General features: G+C 40.4%; 2 long non-coding RNA genes across 3 annotated transcripts in view; one reads left to right on the top strand and one right to left on the bottom strand.

Moving 5' to 3' along the window:
* Nucleotides 1-21,302, top strand: part of LOC130682580 (uncharacterized) — a 179,420-nt gene that overhangs the window by 153,397 nt on the left and 4,721 nt on the right. The window lies entirely within an intron of this gene.
* The window catches only part of LOC118930021 (uncharacterized), a 37,303-nt gene continuing 20,007 nt past the window's right edge, over nt 4,007-21,302 (bottom strand). The window contains exons 4-6 of one of the 2 annotated variants that reach the window (XR_008995824.1): nt 20,187-20,293; nt 19,638-19,756; nt 4,007-4,178 (exon numbers count right to left, since the gene is read on the bottom strand). This is a non-coding gene — a long non-coding RNA (uncharacterized LOC118930021). The remainder of the gene's footprint in view (nt 4,179-19,637; nt 19,757-20,186; nt 20,294-21,302) is intronic. The other variant, XR_005031838.2, reaches the window with a different exon arrangement.

Here is a 21,302-nt window from a genome sequence, read left to right as displayed (position 1 = left end):
AGAGTCTGGAGAGGGACCCCAGGAAAGGAGGATTGTGAGTTGGGTTTTGGCAAACGTGGGGGTATTTTCCAGGTGGAGAAGGGAGAGCATGGTCCCAGGCTGAAGGAAGAGTCCTCTCTGGTTAACAGTCCTGATAAAGCCTTCATTAAGTTGGCCTCGCTCCCTCCCGTTCAGTTGGAACCTGTTTTTCTGCTTAGCCCTGGCTCTTGGCCTCAAGCTGCGGACTCTCCTAGTCACCCCAGCAGTCCTGGAGAGCTCCTCTGGGGACGTCCTGGGGCACGTTAGAGTCAGAAAGCAGAGCCACATTCCCAAAGAGGGTGGTGCAGCCAAGAGGGGAGAGGTGGCAGTATTTTTCCAAGAAAGTGATGAGGCCAATTGCATTAGAGGGTAGGTAAGGTTCCTCCAAGAAAGCAAAAGGAATAAAGAAAACAACATTTTTTTTCTCTTACATCTGCACACCCACCCACCTCCACCACCCACGGGTAACGTGGCTGAGCCTGGTCTCCCTACCAGTCTTTCTACCAAATACTCAGATCTCTGAAAATGATGCCAAATGGTAACATTTTCTTGTCACCTGTGGTTCATACCATTTTAGTGTGGCATATTGCCAGCTCAGTGCAGTATAATGCCTATTCGTAACATCTCTGTCTCTACTACCCTTTTCATCATGCCCTCCTTTGGAAAGTAACAGCAAAGACCTTTCACTGGTTTTACTTACTTGAGGAGGTGTTCTTTGAACAGTGTTGTTTTTTATAGCCCAAATTTTGCCTCCAGCATGACTTACCTAGGTGCGGGTGGGAAATGAGACCATTGGGCCAGAGGAGAACAGAAGCATGGTGTGACAGCAACAGGAACATCTATGACTATCAGGGTGACACCCTCACCAAACCCACACTGGAACCAAGAGGCACCACATTCCCCTGACCCCTCATCCACACCCTCTCAACTCCTGTGTGTCTCCAGTGTCCTAAATAAAAAGGAGAGGGGTGTTGGGAAGCAGCAGGTCAATTCTATTTCAGGCCATGTCCACAAGGGGTTTCCTTCATGGCCACCTTGCTGACAGGGCTTTCTGTACTATCTGCATTCAGTTCAGTCCAGACTAAGCAGTCCTGAGCTAGGAAGTAGGAAGTGGCTGGCTGATGGTGGGTTGGGAAGGAGAATGTACAAGGAAGACAGGGAGGTGGGTGTTGTTTCTAATAAAAATGGACACACTGCAGCTGTAGCCTAGCCACCATCCTATGTAACTGTGATCTAAGGCTTGTCCAGGTTTCATAGATAGGCTATTGGAATCCAGGTAATTGAATCACTTTTGAAAAGAGACTTAAATTAAGATCAATCCAGAACAGAATTCCCTTTGGCATGTTCCCCTGGCAAAACTATTGAGTGAAGATCTAAAAAATGTAGAGACTATAAAAACATTGTTGGAGCCACTTTTACAGCAAACCTTTTACTCCCTATCATTCACAATCGCTGTTGCAAATTGTTGTTTGTTAAATATTTGTTGGATTCATTTCTCAATTGGTAGAAATTAGTCTGGGCGTAGTCACAACTATGTCTCCACCCTCTGAGTGCTGGAGAGAAAAGAACTCATTTGATTCAAGACATTATATAAATGAGAGACTCACCATTAACCTTGCTCTCAAGGAAGTTTCAAATGAAAGCATGAAAAAATATGATGAGTTTGGGCAAAAAGCCCATCCACAGCTATCTAAATGCCGTATCTGGGAATATGAGATACCTGATTTTCAGCGCAAGGAAACACCATCTGAGAAACATACAGTATCACAATCTGGCTATATTTTATTCTCCCTTTCCATCAGTCTGGGATAAATTGTGTGTGTCAAGTTTGGCAAGCGTGGGTGAGCTAAATGGAGCTGTTAGCTGTCTTTTCAACATATTTATCTGTTTCATTGCCTGCTCTAGGATGTCTTTGTGATCGTTGTATAGGGTTCACAGATAATAGACCATTTGAAATCCTCAATTAAAACGTAATCCTTAGATGTCAATAATAGTGTTTTATACAGAAGGTTACAATGAAAGCAGTGTCTTTTGTGTATATCATTAAAATGGAAAAAGCAAGAATAAGAAATGGCCTGAACATTTTCCAGAACAAGATGCTTGCCACTCTCTCATAAGCCTTTGTCACTGTGATAAAATAATGGTTATATTTCAATATCCTGTGCGATTGACAAAGTCACATAAGATTTATAAGAAAAAAATTACATAAAATTTATCATCTTCCCACTTTAAATTCACTCACTATTGTTGGGCTTTATTTTATGTGAGAGAATTGACTGCAAAAGATGATTTTATTTTATAAAATTAACAATATGATCCAGGATCATAAGGAATTATGCATCTCATTCATATTGTTCTCAAGAACATCCAAAAGATTCCCAGAAATATAAAATAATGGAATGTATTTGTTGGTAGAGGGGCTGTTGAAGAGGGAGAGACTGAAGTGAAAAAAAATGTTTTAGCAAGCCATGAGCTTGGAGGAACCCTCTGTGCTATGCAATGTATCAGGTAAATGATTTCACCAAAATAAATGTTTCATGAAGGTGATGGTGATGTTGAAATTTCCTCTCCTACTGCCAGTGTTACAGCATCAGTGAGATTGAAGAAGTTCTGTATATTATTCATCAGTAGAATGCTTTTGCTATTTTGGGTATCTGCTTTCCCTTCCTCTTTATAATAATACCCCAGCTTTGGTCTGGATCTCTATTCCTCTACCATAAACTCCATGCTTCAATTCAGCTGACCCTATCTTCAGTCCAAGAAATGACACCTGATTAGCTTATGCCAATCAAGATATCCAATCCCAGAGCCCATGGTGATTGGGTCAAGATGGGCATGTGATAGAGTTTTCCCAGGGAGATGTCAGGAGACTCTCAGAGTTACTGCTCCTAGGCAAGAACTTTCTCAGCCTTCCACAGAGACTGTCTGAGGAGAATGTCCCTTCTTTTAGTAGTGTGCAATATGTCCATAAGGTCAAAAAGTATTGCAACATCTTACTGCCATGAAGAATGAAATCTCTAAAGGGAAGAGAGTAGAATGGAGTGTGTTGCAGAAAAAGAGTCCTTATCAATACATGTTTGAACCATATCTTGCTTCTGAACTTTTCAGTTATATGAACCCAAAAATTCCCTTTATCATTTAAATCAACTAAGTCCAGTTGAGACTATTAAAAATAGAGCATGAACAATTCTCTTTCAATATACCATATATATGATATACTTGACCATTCAGACCACAGATCCATAAGCTTCTTCTAGTTGCACAGAACCCAAAGGGACATTGAAATTCTGTCATGACTGGTAGAACTGACACTCCTAGGGAGCCTAAGTGATCCCACTGACTTCCTTCGCAGGAAAGAAGAATGGGGTTCAGTCGCTACCCCAATCTGTGCCTTGTTCTCAATCGAAAATTGGCTTGAACCACAATAAAGCATGTTGAACAATCCACTTAAATTGGATGCCTCACCCATCATAAAAATTAACTGTTCTGTGCTTGGGGTTGTTTACACTGACCTACATAAGTCATGGGTCTGAATAATAGGTTCCAGGGCTCTCACAACTCAGCTCTAATCTGCCTGTGTTTGAGTAATGGCCTTGCTTACAAAGTGAGTTTGTGGCTTCCTTTCTTTTTCTTCCTCTTCATTCCCCATGTACCTTGAAAGCTGCCTTTTGAGTCAGCAATGTGCTTCCAAGTTTGAAGCGTCAGGCAGCAGAGAGAAGGAAGCAAAGGTCTGGGGAATTTGCAGTTTAATCATGAAAAGTCAGGGGAAGGTGCTCTGAAGGAAGTAGAGCTGAAGGACCATAGAAGGTCTGGTTCTCCAGCCCAGTGGGCGACAGAGGAGGGAGCTGGAGGGTAGACTTACTGTATATGCACCATAGAGTCACCTAGAGGCACTTCCCCTTCTGCGAAGCTCCAGGCGCAGCCCCTCAGTAACCTCCAGGGACCCAGCTCTGCGCATGCGCAGGAAGGTGCTCGCTGTCTAGGTCCTCATCTCGGAGTCATTGAGTCTCGTGCTATTTTACAGCTTCAGGGGTTGGTAGAAAAGCCACCAGGAGTGTGGGCTGAGTCACTGGAGGGGGCAGAACGGACCTCCAGAAAAGGGGCTCATGTGTTTCGTAGTCCAACTGCCTTTGTTTAAATCCAAGTGCCATCACCTCCACCTGTAAGGTAAATCAGCACACCTCAGTAGGCCTTTCCTAGGTATGGGTGCAGTCACTGTGCCCTCCTCAAACTACTACTGAAAGGATTAAATGGGATAAATAAATTTAAAGTGTCAGGCCAGGACCAACTCATTCATTTTAACTGTTGCCATTGTTATGGAGAAAGAGCTCAGGGCTCTCTGCTGAGAGAGCAGCAGGGACTCCTACCTGTTCACCCTCACTGCACGTCCCCAGGCCTGTCTCTTGAATCACACAAAGCCTGCTCTTCAGATTGCCTGACCCGCTGCGAATATAGTTTCACTTTAAGAGCACAGGACATACTTATCTAATCTTATGCTGCTTTGCTATCAATCAATTAGGTCCTTCTCCCAATAGGATCGTAAGGTCTTCCTAGATGAGGGCTCATGTTGTCCTCTGCTGGACCACTCCTTCCCTGCACAGCCCAGCCCCACTCCCGTATCCCTTCCCTCCTGCCCTACACGCAACTGGATACGTAACATGTTCTACACGATGCTGTAATGGTCTATTTTCATGTCTGTTTAAGATGAAAGACTGTGCCTTATGGACAGGTTATAGAGCTAACACCCAGCATGGTGCCCATAGCATGGTAGATGGTAAATAAGTGTTTGTTGAGTGAAAATGTGAATAAGTCAACAGTAAGTGCTATTATTGCATAAGATATATTTCTTAGTATACCCTTCTAGGTGGCATGTGTGCATCCTGATGCCTTGGTTGGGGTAATCTGAGAATCCCCAGGAGAGTAAACCAGAAAGTAGTTATAGCCTGTGTGTCTCTCTGTTTCTGTCTCTCTTTCCACATCTCTCCAAATCCTTTCTCTCCCAGCCCTTATTCCTTGTGTATGTCTGTTCACTTGTCCAGAAGTTGGGGGGTTTCTGTAGAAGGTACAGAAACTGTACTGGCTCTCGTGCTCCACACCTATCTAACTTATTTATCACAAATATTTATGGGTTCTTTCCTACATACTGTGTAATTGGATGGAGGGCACTAGACAATTTGGCTAGGCTTGGAAATAAGGGGTGTCACTGTCCAAGGCCATTTTCAGACCCAAGGGTATATCCTAAACCAGACAAAGTGGGAGAGCCCACCGATCCTCGGGGAGAGTAATTTTTTGTAATTATGTAAAAGGACTTAATTCCTTCATGGCCACCTAATAACCTGACATGCATTGGTTTCCTTCCCAAGCAAATCAGATTGACTTCCACATAAAATGTGTGTTGAGTCCCACATTTCACAACCCAATCAGGACTTCCTACAAAATGGTGCCACTGTTATTTTCTCCAGCTATCTTAAGCATTCAAAAGGAAGGCCCAAGGAGATATTACGAATGAAGATGCTAAACTCAGAGTTTACATTTCCCCACTGTCAGAAAGACTGGTGCAAGTAACACATTAATCAGAATAAGCAAATAAAGCCATGTCTTCTCTGCTACCATTGGCTAGCAGGACTTGGCTAAACGGGATATTTACACCAGGTTGCCCTGGGTTTACATGTGTCTGGAGCGTGTTTGCTCATTAACCCTTCTGCTCCCTCTCTGCAGCACCCAGTCATCCTCCTTGTGACCTGGTGATGTTTCTGGGTCTTCTTTGCTTACTACAGCCACACCTTTTGAGCCAAGTCCTTGGGAATTCCTCCCTTTTTCCCTGGCCTTATCAATAATTAATACATTTTAAGGTGCATATATTTGATATATATTTACAAATCTGTCTAGCAGGAAAAACTGAGGGCCAGTTCTCACATTTACTTGGGACATCAAATTCTTATTTTTGACATTATCTTCAAATGATTATATACTGTTATTTGTCCATATAGTGTGACAGAGACACATAGGATTGAAAAAAAACATACAAATTGAACCCAGATTCCTATTACAGGGCCACACTGCCTTTAGGATACCATATATTAATACATACCTTGTTAATAAATCCAATAATTATCTTGCAAATAATACAGTTATATATTTTTTTTTATAAGAAATATTAATTAGTTAAATGTAAACATTAAAAACCTGTTACAATTCTTTGTAGCCCTGTTTTGACATATCTGCATTATATATGAAGCCTCAAAAGAGTAAGAAAAAGAAAGAATGGAAAAGATGTGGCCCCATCCTTTCTCACACTGAGTAGCCCTCATGTAGTTATGGCTCCAGGCCTCTTGGGCTGGGACTGGGACTTTTAAGAGGTTCTGTGCATTTTTGTGAAAAAGCATGGCCCTTGGTTACAAAGGTCCCCCTGAAGTAAATGCCTGGAAAGCATGGGACTTGGTATTGTTTTTCCTTTCCATTTTGGCCCATTCTTGTGCCTCCTCTCAGGACTCATGGAAAGCAGACAGCTAAGCTATTGTAAATAAGTAACTTGAATTATGTGATGTTGAGCCATCTTGCTTAAAAAAAAAAGATAATTCTGTGGACTCTAAAAGTAAATGGTAGATTATAATATAGGGAATTAGGCACTAAATTTCTATTAATTCATAAAAACTAAAATAGAATCCATTAAGAGTGGTGGGGTAGTGGTGCGAAAGGAGATGTAAATTATCCGTGATCATGCTTGAAATGCAAAACCTGATCGTGTTTGGCATCAGGCCAGCTACCATTAAAGTAATTATTTTTAATCATCAGCACTTGGTGACATGAATGCTCATATTTGTTGATTTACTGAGAAAAGCACTTTATATTGTAAATAAAAAGGATGGAAAATACACATTTGGATTTTAGAACAAATAATAATGATTCTGGCTTTTTGGGGGCCTTTCCTTTTAAAGTCATTTAAAAAACCTGTTTTCACATAGCTCAGACATACCCTTGGTGTAAACGTCAGTGGGGCCAGGTGTGAGCTTATTTTTATGTCCTATCTTTGATGGGCTGGTTCTACTCTTACATAAGGATTGGGAAAGAGGATTTCTGGTGATTCCACTAGTGGTGTCCAAAGGAGACATAGAAAATGGCTATTACAGTGCACACTAAGAATGCCATGAGCACCCTCAGAAACCTTGGGACAAATAATTACTTGTCTTCTACTTCAATTTGCCAGCATCTGCTGGGACTTGAAAGGTGAATCATATTCACCAAGGAGATGCAAGCCAGAGAGACATTCCCAGCAGGGCAAAGACACATGCAAAGGAATCTGGGAAACAGCACTGTGATGGAGGAGAGAGAAGCACTACAGTGGAAGGAAATGAGCTTGAGAAGGGACATGCTGGAAGGCATGGAAGCCCTTACGTCCTGTGCAAGGAAGTGGACGTCATCTCCTAAGTCAGCGGTTTTCCAAAACAAGGGCCTTCATAAAATCTCCCCAAGTTGCTGAAAACTGCAAATGTCTAGGTTACCAACTCCTCTACCCCTAAAGATTCAGATTCAGTTGTCCCAGGGCAGGGCACAGGAACCTGCATTTTAACAAGCACAGTCTTGCACCACCTTTCCACATATGTACTGCAGGCAGCCTCCGTTTGAGCAACCTTGTTGTAAGAGTTGGGAAGCCCCTGAAGCACTGTGAACAGAGCAACAATCACTTTGTGGTCAGTCTGTAAAATGGACCACAGCAGGCAAGCCTGCAGGCAGGGAGCAGGAGGGCAGGTCCTGTAATGACTGGATTAGTGCCATAGTGCTGGAGGTGAGGCTGCGGGAACAAAGCTGAGAGACACTGGATGGGGGAGTTTGAGAGGATAGGAGGGCCAGTTACATATGGGGTTCAGGGGAAAGAATCCTGGTGGCCATGGTACTTTCGTCCAGGTGAGTGCGGGAGAGAGGTGTGCTGTGAATTAAGACAGGAAGAAGAGGAGGGCTTTTCTTTTTTGTCTTCTGGGGGTGGCTGGGATTGGGAAGGAACACAGGGGGCTGATTGTACTTGTTGGACAGATATCACTTGATTCATCTGTGGACAACTTGAAGGGAGGCATGAGGTAGGTCTGAAGTTCAGAGACACGGTGTGAGCTGGAGGAACAAATTTGAGAGTCATCAGTTTATAATCAATAAGTAAATTCATGGGTGAGAAGCGGTCTCCTGGGGGAAATGTGTAGAATGACTGGAAGGGACTTCACTTTTCATAGAATGAGAAAGATTGCAAGAAACCCACCAGCCTCTTGCCTCAAGAAAACCACTGCCCTTTAGTTTTCCTTTTCCTATCAACTTCCCATCTCTGGGCCCCCAAATGAAGCCTCACATTAGCGATTTGCAGCAGCAAGGATGAGGGCACCTGCTTGTTTTGATAGGAATGTTAATTGAATGAAGAAAAGTGCCTTCCGTTCCTTAACTCCTGAAAAGCACCTAGAAAATACCCCCACCCCATATCTCCATAAGACCATCTACAACCTTTTTCTTCAATTTACCCACTTTTTCTTGACTATCCCTATTTAAGATGAATGATTGTTTGGATTTTTGTTTGCTTTGATGTGTTTGATTAATGGTATTTTTTTCCTATAATATCTGGACTTTGTTTCTTCTCATGTATTGTCATTTTATCTCAGTGACTTCTAACACTTTCAGTTTTATTTTTCTTTGATCATTACAATAGTAGTATTATAGATTTTTTTTTTCATTTGATTAGGCACATTGGGCTAGCCTGGAAACCGGTTACCTGTCATAAATTCTATGGGGACCCATGTTCAAAAAGTGTGTTTTGGGAACACAAGTAAATTGTAATTTCTGGCTGATACCAGCATTTAGGAGTATCATCATATATTGTTTTCTAAAATGATATGTTATTGTCTGTAAACTAACAGGGTTTGTAGGGTGTTTTTTAGACAAAATATTCTTTCTGAGGCAAAACAGCTTGATTTCACAGAAACATAATGCCTCATTAGGAAAACATATTTAGACAGAAGTGGCTGAGAAATGCAAGCATATGATTTAACCAGAGGATGTTAAGATTGGAAAGAAAATTCTACCTGCATTTTCCCATATGTGAAAACAGCATAGCCAAAGTCTGGGGAACAGGCTCCAGAGACCAAAAGGGGCCCCTATACTTATGGCTCCCACTAAATCCTTATGATGCTGCCCTCAAATCATTCTATTAAAATACTGGATTCCTACTCTCTAAACCCCAGTGGAGCTCCTGGGCCTGTGTTGAAGAAGAAAAGGGACTTATGCCTCACAAAGAACATTAAGCTCACATTTTTATCCTTTCATTTCCAAGTTCTCAGGCAAGAAGCCAGAACACTAATGTGAGCACTCAAAAGAAAAGTCTGACAGGACGGCTTGGGGGAGGGAGATGGTTGTGAGGCAGGGGTGGACTGGACACAGTAAAGACTGGGCCTTCCAGAAGTCAGTGCTTCTCCTAACTTAGCCAACCTTCTGTGAGCTGAAGTACCATGATTTAGCTGAAGTACCATTATTTGCCTCAACACCAATATTTTCTGTGCTGTCTTTGGACTTAGGCATACTAATTGACGCAAATGTTTTGCAAGTACGGCTCCCCTTTCTGATTGAAAAATGAATCTAATGCCATATGTGGGTTTCAAATGTAATCCTGTGTATTAATTTTACTTACACTCTCTAAATGGCAAAAACACAAGTCACTCCCTCTTTTTTTTGCTGAGCATGACCTCAGCTGGGTAATGACCTTGCATGGCTGTGTTTCTGAAGGGGACAGTGCTGGGAACAGAGTTAGCACAACTCTCTCCTCGGCTTTCAGGTTGTGGTTTGCAGACAGCCCTGCAGATAAGGTCAAACCTTCCGGCCTGGAGGGAGTCCACAGAGCACTGTGATAAGTGGAGACAGGCGTCAATTTTTTGTTTTATTTTATAATCATGTAACTTTTATTTTAAATATATTTTAGTTTCATCTTATTTTAAGGATCTCAAATCTGATGGCAGATTTTTTTATTCCTCTGATATGTTCTTGACACGTAACTGGCAATTTTAGTCAGTTAAGCATCATACTTCTGTTAAAGTCAACTAGAAATTATGTAGCTTAACCAAAGAATCTCAACAACAAAGAATCTCCTTCCTTTTTCCATCATTCTATTCTCTTTTCATCTTTCCTTCTCTTTTCTTGTTTCTTCTCTTCTTTTGCCTTCTGTGTGTGTGAGAGAGAGTGTGTGCAAGAGAGAGTGTGTGCATGTACGTGTGTAAAAACAAAAACCAATCTGCCGAAGTTTTCAGCTCTCAGGTTTATTGAGGTATAATTTACATATAATAAGATTCATCCTTTCTAGATGTACAAATCACTGCATTTTGGGAAACATATAGTTGTATAACAGTCAAGATATAAAGTATTTAAATCATCCCCAAATTTTCCTCATGCTCCATTATAGTCAATGACCTCTCCCTACCCCTAACCCCAGCTAACCTTTTTGCAGTTTCAGAGTTGCGCCTTTTCCACAGTATCATATAGATGGAACCATACAGTGTATAACCCTGTGAATCTGACTTTTTTCACTTAGCATAATGCTTTTGAGACTCACCCATGTCGTTCCACATATCAGTGTCTTTATACTGGTGAGTACAGTCCCACTGTATGCGTATACCATCACTCATTTGTCTATTGATGGACATGTGGGTTGTTTCCAGTTTGGGGAATTTGTGAATCAAGTTTCTGTAAACATCTGCATTCAAATCTTTGTGTCCACAGCTTATTAAAAAAACATTTAATATCTTAACCTATAAGGTTATAGGAAAGCAAAACAGCACTGAGAAAGAAGAATCTAATTATGCTTGTTGAAGAGAGGCTGGGGCTGGAAGAGGGGAAAGAGAGGTAATTTGTGTTTGAGGATGAAAACGGAAGTGATTGTTGGAAAGTGTGTCTGTACTGACACAGCTCCTAGGCTTCTTTTCTTCATAGCATGTTCAACAATCCTTAATTGCTGTATTTATTTATTTGATTCCTTATTTACTGTGTATTTTTCCTATGAGAACCCAAGCTCCATCTGTCTTGTTCATACCTTTGTCTCACCCCTTAGTTAAAGTATCTGGAACTGCTCAATAAATATGTGATCCATAAGTGAAGTTAAAAATGATTTCATTATATAGTTTTACTTTGGGGAGGAGAGTTTTCTAGAATGGGATTTACGATGCAAAAGACTTCTATTTTTATATATTTTTAAGACTTTGGACATGTCCTCTAGGGAAGTTTTGGCAATTATGTCACCCATAGCAGAGTGGATATTAATGGTTGTTTGTTTATTATTTAATGTTGATTTTGTAAGGTAGGTGGGTGAAAATTATATCTTGCTATTGAAAATTATTATCACTTGCATTTTTTGATGACTAGTGAAATTAAACCTTTTCCTGTACTTCAAAACATCTATATATTTTTCCTGTACATGTACATATATATACATATTAATTGCTTATTCTTATCCATTTTTGAGAAAGTTAGCCATTTAAAAATTTTGATTTTTAAGAACTCTTTATCTATTACAGATATTAAACTTCGTCTATTATAAATGTTGCAAATATTTTTCTAGATTACCACTTAACTTTTAATTTTATTGTTTTCTAACAAAGAAATTTTCAATGGTTATGTAGTTTGTTATATTAGTCTTTTCCTTTGAGATTTCTGTCTTTAGTGTCATTATGGAAGGTGCTTTTCCCCATTAAGGTCATATGAATATTCTATCATAATATCTTTATGGTTTCATTTATATATATTATATAATATTATAGCATATATCTGATATAATAGATTTTGTATTTTAAAATACCTTTAAAATAATTTTTGATATAGGTAGAGATATATTTTCAATTTTTTCACTATTTTTTCAATGTTTCAAAATTGTTTATTAAATAATTTATCCTTACCTCAGTGATTTGAAGTATCTTGATATCATATTAAAAACTTTAAAAAAATTTTACAAAAATTTACTTAGGTCCATTTCTGGATTTTTGTTTGGTTCAGGAATTTCTTTGGCTATTCTTGCACTGCTTACTGCATAGTATTGCTTATTACAGATTAAAATTGTTAATATTTAGAATGACAGCTCTTCCTCTCTGCTTCTTTTTCTTTTTTTAGTTCTCAAACATTTATCCATCCAGGAGAACTTTAAAATTATCTTTATCAAATTTTGTAAAAATGCACTGAGCATTTGAAAATAATTGCCTTACATTTATAGATTATATAGGTATGATTTACCTTTAGTAAGATTGAGGCTTTTCATGAAAGAATTTGGTATTGTGAAAATGTACTGAAGTCTTCTTTATAACTGCTATGATTTTTTAAGGTCTTTCATGTATTCATGTATATTTTTCATAATTTTTAATTTTTTGGTTTCTATTTTAAATGGAATATTTTTTCCATTGTATCTTTTTAAACTAGTTATTACTGTGTAGGAAAGCTATGATTTAGTACACATATTTTTGAAAATGGCCAACTTATTTAACTTTTTTATTCATCAGTAGAGGTTTTTCTCTTGAGTTTTCCTGGTAGAAAAGAATACAGTGCGAGAAGGATGATCATTTTGCCTCTTCCTTTCCCATCTCCACTTCATCACAGTTGTTCTGAAATACTTTTGTCACACACAGAAGCAAAGGCTTCCTAATGTCTCTCTCTCTACTTCTAATACTCTTCATTCCGATCTAGCTACGTACTGCTGACATATCCAACCACCTCTTTACTGAAAAATATCCAGACTGTCTCCTTTTTCATTTATTGGTTTATTTAGGAAACCTTTATGGAGAACCCAGTATATGAAGTGCCAGGCAATTCCAATAGCGAGCAAAACCAATTTGGTCTACACCCTGTAAGCTTTCCATTTATATGGAAGACTGACAGATGTTAAACACACCAACCAACAAACATACTATTATAAAATGTCGTGAGAGCTTTAATGAAAAGACTGGGCACTATGAGCAGAGAACTCTAGGTCAGAGAAGCTCCTAAACTGCAACAGGGCTGGATGAACAGGATTTGGCCACAGGGAGAGTAGGGAAGTCTTCTTGGAAAAGGGAAAGCAGGTATGAAGACCCCCCAAAACAGGAAAGAGTGGTGCTTTTGAAAAACTGGAGAAAGGTCAGTGTGCCTAGAATGTGATGAGACAGAAGAGTGGTAAAGGGCTGAGCTGCAGAATCAAGTTTGATGTCAGTCACCTCAAAGATTTTGAGCGTTTTTCCAAGTGCAGTGGAAACCATGGAAAGTTTTAAGGGTGAAAATAACATGATGTGATTTGCATTTCAAAAGATGTCTTGGATCTTGAATTAACCCATTATTTAATCAATCATAGACTTGTATTTATAACTTAGGCCCACGGTTTGTGGTCCTCCAGCAAATGTTCTGTGTATCAGTTAGGGATGTTTAAGGCCTGTTGACTTATAATCAGCTTCAGGAATGCCCTGAACATTTGTTGAGCCCCTAATCTTTGGCAAGCATTGTGATAGCTGCTAGGGATAGAAATATATATATATAAGACAGGATCCTTCAGCACATTCACACCTGAAGCACAGAAAAAAACTAAATGTAATTAGAACTAAGTATAATTTGAGATGTATTCTAACAGACATTAATGCACTACAGGATGTGAAGAAGGTAGCTCAACTTTGAGGTTCGGGGTGCAGGGTTGAGAGAGGAGAGATCAAGGATGAGACAGTGCTACTCAGGAAATAATGCTGCAGCTGAATTTTGACAATTAAGTTCCTTAGATATAAAACCAAGAGATAAAAGGAGAACCAGATGTGCATCTCTTAGAGCACATGAAGGGGAAAATGATTCTTTCAAGACAATGACAAATACATTAGTAAGAAGGACTTTAGAGAGCAAATGAGAGACTGGAAGGAGCTGAAGCTAAACATGTAGGTGGAAATATAAATGAGAAAGAGGATTGCATCATTGGAAAGAAGTATTTTATCCAGAAGGAAACAGGGTATCACTGAAGGATTCTAGGTAGGAAAATGATGTGAACAGATTTGTTTTTATAAAAACATAAATCTGGTGCTCATGTAGAGGTCCCAGGACCTAAGATGGGTGAGAAATGGGGAGGGCCTCAGCCAGGTGTGTGGTGGCAGAATTGTAGAGGTGGGGAGAGGCATGAGCAACGCCAGGTGTCGGGGCAGGTCTTGGATCAGTGACAGAGGTGAGGTAGAGGAAGGGACCACAGTAAATGCATGGTTGTCTGGGGGTGAAGAAGATGAGTCCACTTAGGAACATGTCAGTTTAAAGCAGGGTTTGGAGAACTTTCTCTATAAAGGATCAGATGATAAATATTTTAGGCTTTGTTGGCCATGTGGTCTTTGTCCCAGTTACTCAATTCTGCCTCTGAAGACTAAAGGCAGCCACAGACAATTTGTAAAGGAACATGATGTTCTATTAGAATGGAGCAGGAGAGTGGGTTGGATTTGGCCAACAGGCTATACTTTACCAACCCCTGATTTCAGATATCTGGGGGCTTTCAAGCTGATGACTGCTAGATGCTCAAAAAGTCAATCTGAAACTCAGAAGAGCTCAGGTTTAAAACAAAGAGCTCAGGTTCTAAATGTTCAGAAGGCAGTAGTTAGGTCATAGAACACCCATTGGCAATCCAAATCCAGCTCAAAGAGGTGATTTGTTGAGCAAGAGCAGTATGTATATATATATATAATATATATGTATATATATTATATATATATATATATATATAATATATATGTATATATATTATATATATATATATATATATATATATATATTTAAACTTAATTTTGAATGCCTTTAGGCAGGCTTTCCACAAGCCCCATGACTCCCTATTGTATCCTATCTAACTGGACTCATATTTTTATGTTACCTTTCCATTCCCTGTTCTTATTTGAGTTTTCAACCCATCCTATTGAATATGTTTGGTTCTGTGAGTAGAAAAGGAGGATGGTCAAGTACAAGATGTAAATACCAACATTTAAGGGGGGAACTAATAGAAGAATCTGCAAAGAAAGTGTGAAAAGTAGTAGTGGTGTGAAACAGAAATGGCTTAAAGTGGAAGAATTTGCCATCTAAAATTGGTGAGCAATAAAATCCTTGAAGACTTCTATCTAACACCACCTCGTGATAAATTCTTTGGCAATTACCCCAAACTTTCTATTAATAAGAACCCTTGACTTCATTCGTGCGTCTTTCCCCATAAACCAGTATTTGCCCTTGATTACATTGTTTGATTATATTGATCTTCTAGAGTTTCTTACTGTATGTAACCCTTGGTTCCCCAATGAGTTTAAAAATTCCTTGAAGTCTGAGACTCCTATTTCTCACCCTTTAGTTTTTCTCAAAACCCTAACATAGTAATAAATTCATAGCAGATGTACAGCAAATAATCATTAATTGGGTATGACTTACTTCTAAGATAGAAAGAGCTGGTGCTTTAAGGCAATACCATGCTTGGTTTTATATTTATGTTCCTGGAGCTTCAATTGTTTAGCCAGGTTCCCATCAATAGCCTGCCCATCCTTCCCCCTCCTACTGCTCTTCCCACAAATCTATTTTCCTTTGGCAATCCCATGTAACCCTAGAACCAATCCATCCTACCACACGTGGAGTTCCTGTCAAGTGTTCTACTTTCTGTTTGATAACTTCTCTTATTTCCTACTTATTTATCCTAATGCATTATCCTTTTGACCTAAAGAATCATCTAATGGTTTTTACAGAAGGTGTGCATAAAAGTAACCTTCCTCAATTTAACCATAATAGTATATCTTCAAACTGATTTTCAGGCAATAACTAATTCACTGCTTTTTAAAGGACCCCTGCTAAACAGTTAAGCAACTGATTCTCCACCAGGAAGTTGGGGAGACTAGGTTAAGCACTGACCAACATCCCTGAGGAAGTCACTGCCTCAGACTCTGTGAAGGTTCCAATGCTCCTGTCAGGCTCACATCATCCCTCAATGCCTGCAGTCACTTTGACTGATACCACATTAGATCTAAGACAAATGCAAGAAGAATTAGTGCCAAGAAGCTTCTATTAGGAAGCTTTCAGTGGAGTCATTCCCTCCACTTTCAATGGTGAACTTACCCTTATCAAAGGGTAGAGGTGGCCTTTGCCTGATATGCTTTCTTGGAAGTAGAAAGTCATGTCCTGTGACATGGCATGTGACACACATGTGGAGGGGTTTACTACCCTCCTATCATTTAATGATCCTCAGACACCCAAATTTAAGAATAGGAAGCAATGACTCCTGCTTCATAGACTTGACATGCCAAAAAATTACTACTACCAATTGTCTACCATGCAAGAGTAGAAATATCTTGCATAAGGTACAGCTCACATGAAACACAAAGATGCCTTTTTAGAACACAGAAATCCACTCATGATTTAGCCAAAAAGACAGCTCTCCTCTGAATAATTTGTAAATCTAAAACATAACAGAGAGACATGTATTAATAAACATAAACTTAACTGTTCAAATAAATTCCATTTTACTGTATACCCACAGCAGCTGGTAACCTTCTGACTTTCTTATCTCCTAAACTTTTTGTTTTCTATCCATCTGTTAAGTATTAAACAATGTCAATTCTTCCCTCCCAACTCTGGATCTACCCCCATCAAACTAGACTAAATAGAACTAAATTCAATTACTACATTAAGATATATTCTGCCTTACTGAAAGCCAAAATATCCCCTTTTTACCTTAAATCAAAGGGCATGCTTGAGCTATGTCCCTCCTGGTAACTGCAGCTTCTGAGAGGGAAAAGGGAAAAGTAGGAGCTACATGCATTTCTTCTTACGTACTTCCTACGAGATTTTCTCTTAGAAACTTAAATCCCTCCACCCAAGAGATCACCAAAGGTAGCTTAAGCATGCTTTTATTTTGGCCACATTTGTACCAAGTGAAATCTAAGAAAGCAAACTTGGGTTGTGCTGGGGTATATTCTGAAGGTCTCCAAGTGAGCATCTTGGAAGTAAAATCTTTGTTACAGGAGAATGCCACTCTTCTGGAAAATAAAAGTATGAGAGTTGTTGCATGTCCTGAGAGAGAATGGGCAGAGTGTGCAGAGAGAGAATGAGAAGAATGGACGGACATCAGCTCTAGCGGGCACCCATTAGGCATGAGAAGATAAGACCCTGCCCAGTATGAGCCAACAGAAGTTAAGAAAGTGCCCTGACCCCAAAGCTCCCATCCTCTTCCATGTGGCATGTCACTGAACCATCAGATCATCCCTCCAAGACAAGGCCTTACTATGCCTATGTAATAGGAATCCTCAACAGGAGTAAGCTACAATTGCTCATTAGCAGTAGTAATCTGACAAATCCAATTTGTACTGTTCAGGAGCCCAAGTCAGGACCACAGCCAGACTAGTAGGGGGATGAGGGTATCCATCTGTGGGCTAACCCCTAGGGCTGGGGGTTAGTTGGGTTCAATTACATTTTTAGACATCATTTCTGAAAAGAAGGCAGGAAGTATTTTCCATTCAAAGTATGAAATAGTTTCCTTTTAAATAATTCTTTTGAAGTAAAAGATAAGATTATGCATAGCAAAAATCATGGAAGTAGTACATAAATGCCTGAAGTTTGGGTACCACTGACATTAAGGAAAATTATGTGCTAGAAGATGGCATAGATTTATCTTTAATTTCCTGCCAAATGACCCTCTCATACCTTTCTGTAGGGCCAGCCCGAAGCATTTAAGCTGGAAGCTGGAGCTCCTACTCAGTTATGTGGGAACCCAAGAGAAATCTGCTTCCACCCACTTCACCCCCCGTTCTGGCACTGGCACCCTCCTGGGTATAGGCCAGAAGAGAGCCCTGAGCTCGGGGCTCTGCTGTTATACAGCCTGATGGTAAGGCCCCGTGGCTCCTCACGGAGGAAAGTAAGCTGTGATGGGAGTTGTCTGATGTGTAAATGCGATGTCCGTCAAGACTCCCTTTTATGAGGAGCCTAAGCCTCTAGGTCACAAACTCTGTTTTTCAGACCCGCTGGGGTCACCCTCAACTTGGAACCACCAACAGGGTGTGTGTGAACCCAGGCCAGCTGCTGGGGGCATGAAAAGCAGGCACCCCCTGGTTTCTGAACCACCAGCCTCCTGATGGTGATCAGAGTACCAAGAAGGGACTAATTTAAAAACCAAACAATGCGGTAATTGCCCCTGGTCACCAGGGTGCCTTGCTTTTGGAAGGCCGATGTTTCCGATTAGTGGGGCCTGGATCTGATGAGGACTAACAAAGTGTAACTAATGATCAAAGCAACAGTTACAGCAGTGCGCGTACCCAGTGATTGATCTGGATGACATAATAATGATAACCAATGAGGTGAGGCGGGTGGTGGTGGTCCCCTCCAGGTAAGGATGGGGGTGGGCCCGGGACAGGTCAGGATTTATATCTGTTTAGGGAAAAGAAGGTCATAGGGTGGAAGCAGAGGCACGTGGAAAGGAGAGTATGAAGGGCCCCCACCAGAAACCTTTGGATGGGAACAAAATATGTTGAGCCTGGCTGGAAATGAGATCCTTTCTCAGAGACAGAGATAAAGATTTCCAGTCCTGGAATATCATAAACCCAACTATTAGGGTACTGCACAAAAGGATTTATTATGAAGAAAACTCAGCTCTCTGTAAAAAGTTTAAATTCAAAAGGGCTCATTTCAAAGTTACTTTTGATAGTCATATTTTCTGAACAGCACAGGAGTTAACTCTTTAAAAACCAATAGAAGCAGGGTCTCAAAGGGATATTTGCACACCCACATTCATTGCAGCATTATTCACTATAGCCAGGAAGTGGAAGCAACCCAAGTGTCCATCAGCAGATGAATGGATAAACAAATGTGGTACATATACAGTGGAATATCGTTCAACCTTAAAAAGGAAGGAAATCCTGTCACATGCCACAGTGTGGATGAACCTCCAGGATATTCTGCTAAGTGAAATAGCTAATCACATACTAGCTAGACAAATGCTGTATGATTCCTCTTCTATGAGGTGCCTAGAGTAGGCAAATTCATAGAGACAGAAAGTAGAATGTTGGTCACGAGGGAGTGGGGAGAGGGGAGTTATTGTTAATGGATATGGACTTTCAGTTTTGCAAGATGAAAAAATTCTGAAGATCTGTTTCACAACAGTGTGAATGCACTTACCACTACTGAACTATACACTTAAAATTGGTTATGATGGAAAATTTGATATTATGTGTTTCTTACCAAAATTTTAAAAAGGCAATAGTCAGACAGATTTATTATCACTTGGATAAAAATAATCTTTCAGTTACACTATGCATTTTCTGTCTTCTCAAGTAATATGTGCTGAATCTAATTTGACTCCTGCATTAAAAGTCCAAATTTTATATAGGATAGTAGGATGCATCGACTTCAAAGCCTGGTGAGATGGGTAAGTAGTAGTTGCCCTGCATAAATGGCCCCAGAATGACGAGTATCTGTAATTCTTAAGTCTGTGTCTTATGGGTTTTACACTGCTTTTGTTGTCAAACTCTCAACTCTCACTTCTTTTCTGCAGGCCAATTTCTTATCTCCTCCAAATTTGTTGAGGAGATGAGGAAATGGGTTAGATACATTAATTCAAGTTTTGCATAAAGGATAATAAGGGGCCAAAAGGTCCTATTAATCACCTGAACTTTCCTACCTGGTCTTGGGTACTCCTGCTTTTCTCTTCTTGGAAGCCTGCTGTGCTCACCAGTGCCCACCTTTCCACAGTCCTCTGCCTGGGCACTGCTGCCAGCTCTGGAATCTGGATGGGAAAGACAGAGTTTTATTATCAATCTGATCCATGAATCATAGGTACAAATATTATCAACTCTAAGGTTTATCTCTTATCAAAATTAAGAAACTTCCTGACTAAATATAACTCCATCCTCTCAGAAAAGACTAGCTGCTTCAGCATACGGTCAATGTTATTAGTATTTCTAGACTTTAATGCTACTTTGCTTCTTATTGAATAAAGACAAAATTTATTCTAGCCTTGAAAAAACAGCTGGTATTTTTAAAGAGGGCATGTTCTCAAGAACTCTTAAGTTCTTAAGTGATGCTTAGTGAAGAAAAATTAGATGTCTTCTCATTCCTGACCCAATCTACTGAAGAATCTGCAGGCACAGATTTTCTGTTGAATTTTATATTTTGTAAAGTTGATTCCGAAGCTGTATTGAAACATGCTGCTTTACCGAGTGTGTGAGCTTTAGGACCTTAGGCATCTCACACCGTAGCTTTTGTATTCCAGTTCTGCTCCTCTGCTGAAGGCATGTTCCTCTTGCTCATTTCCATCTGGAGGCTGCACACACATGCAGGGGAAGGGGAAGGAAGGCAGGAAAGGAAACGGACAGCTGTATTCTAATGGGCTGGGGGTGTTAGTCACAGTCTCGCCTCCCCACCCCATGAGCTCACTGAGGAGCCAGGCTCTTTGCTGGAGGGCAGAGCAGAAGCCACACGTAGTATAGGGACTGGGATGCGGGCAGTGGGAGGACCAGGTGTGAATCCTCACTCCACCACTCACCACTGCGTTGCTGCACAAGACCCTCCACCTCTCTGAGCCACTTTCCCATCTTTGAAAGGGCGTCACCTTCCTGCTTCCCCCACAAGTTTACCATAAGGACCCACTAAACCATGGCTGTGAAAACACACTGCGAAGTGTTAGGTCTCTACACAAATGGGAGGCCTTTTTGCTGATTACCATTTGGCAGATGCAAAGCCTTGTGCTATTGACACAATTGTCCTTTACAGCACTTGGCAATTTGGACTCTGCTGACAAACAGGGGAAAGGTGGGAACATTTGCCTCGAACTTCAGTTTTAAAGCAAAGTTTAAAAGGTTTTTTCCAAAACTTGCTAAGGGAGGCTCAGGTTTTGCCTATCTCTGTCTATGCTTTCCCCGAGCACCTCTTCAGGTGGCTCTGGCCCCTCTCTAACCTTTTCTTTTCACTCCAGCCTTTCTTCTTTCAAAACAAACCAATAGGTAAACCAGCATAATTTCCCCTTTTGATAATCCAAATGCAGTTTCTAAGAGACTGGCCCATTTTGCCTCTCTCTCGAGTCCCCTGTGCAGACTGGTCAGGAGCCACAGCCCAGGGGTCACACTGACGCCAGGATGATGCCAAGCTCACTAGTCGCCCAGGTCCCCAGGCCACCTCTGATGGAAGTTGAGGTATTTCCCTGAACAGCCCCTTCATTGTCACACTATTTTCCCAAAAGGTCTTGGAAAATCATTAGCAGTGACAGAAGATTTTCCAGAGCGCCAAGATTTTTCTTCCTGGTGACTTTCAAACCTCTCCAAGCCTCCCTGTTC

The sequence above is a fragment of the Manis pentadactyla genome, chromosome 2 (assembly GCF_030020395.1).
Source record: "Manis pentadactyla isolate mManPen7 chromosome 2, mManPen7.hap1, whole genome shotgun sequence".
Classification (NCBI taxonomy): Eukaryota; Metazoa; Chordata; class Mammalia; order Pholidota; family Manidae; genus Manis; species Manis pentadactyla.
The sequence above is the reverse complement of the archived record's forward strand: the minus strand, read 5'-3'. Positions and strand labels throughout refer to the sequence as shown.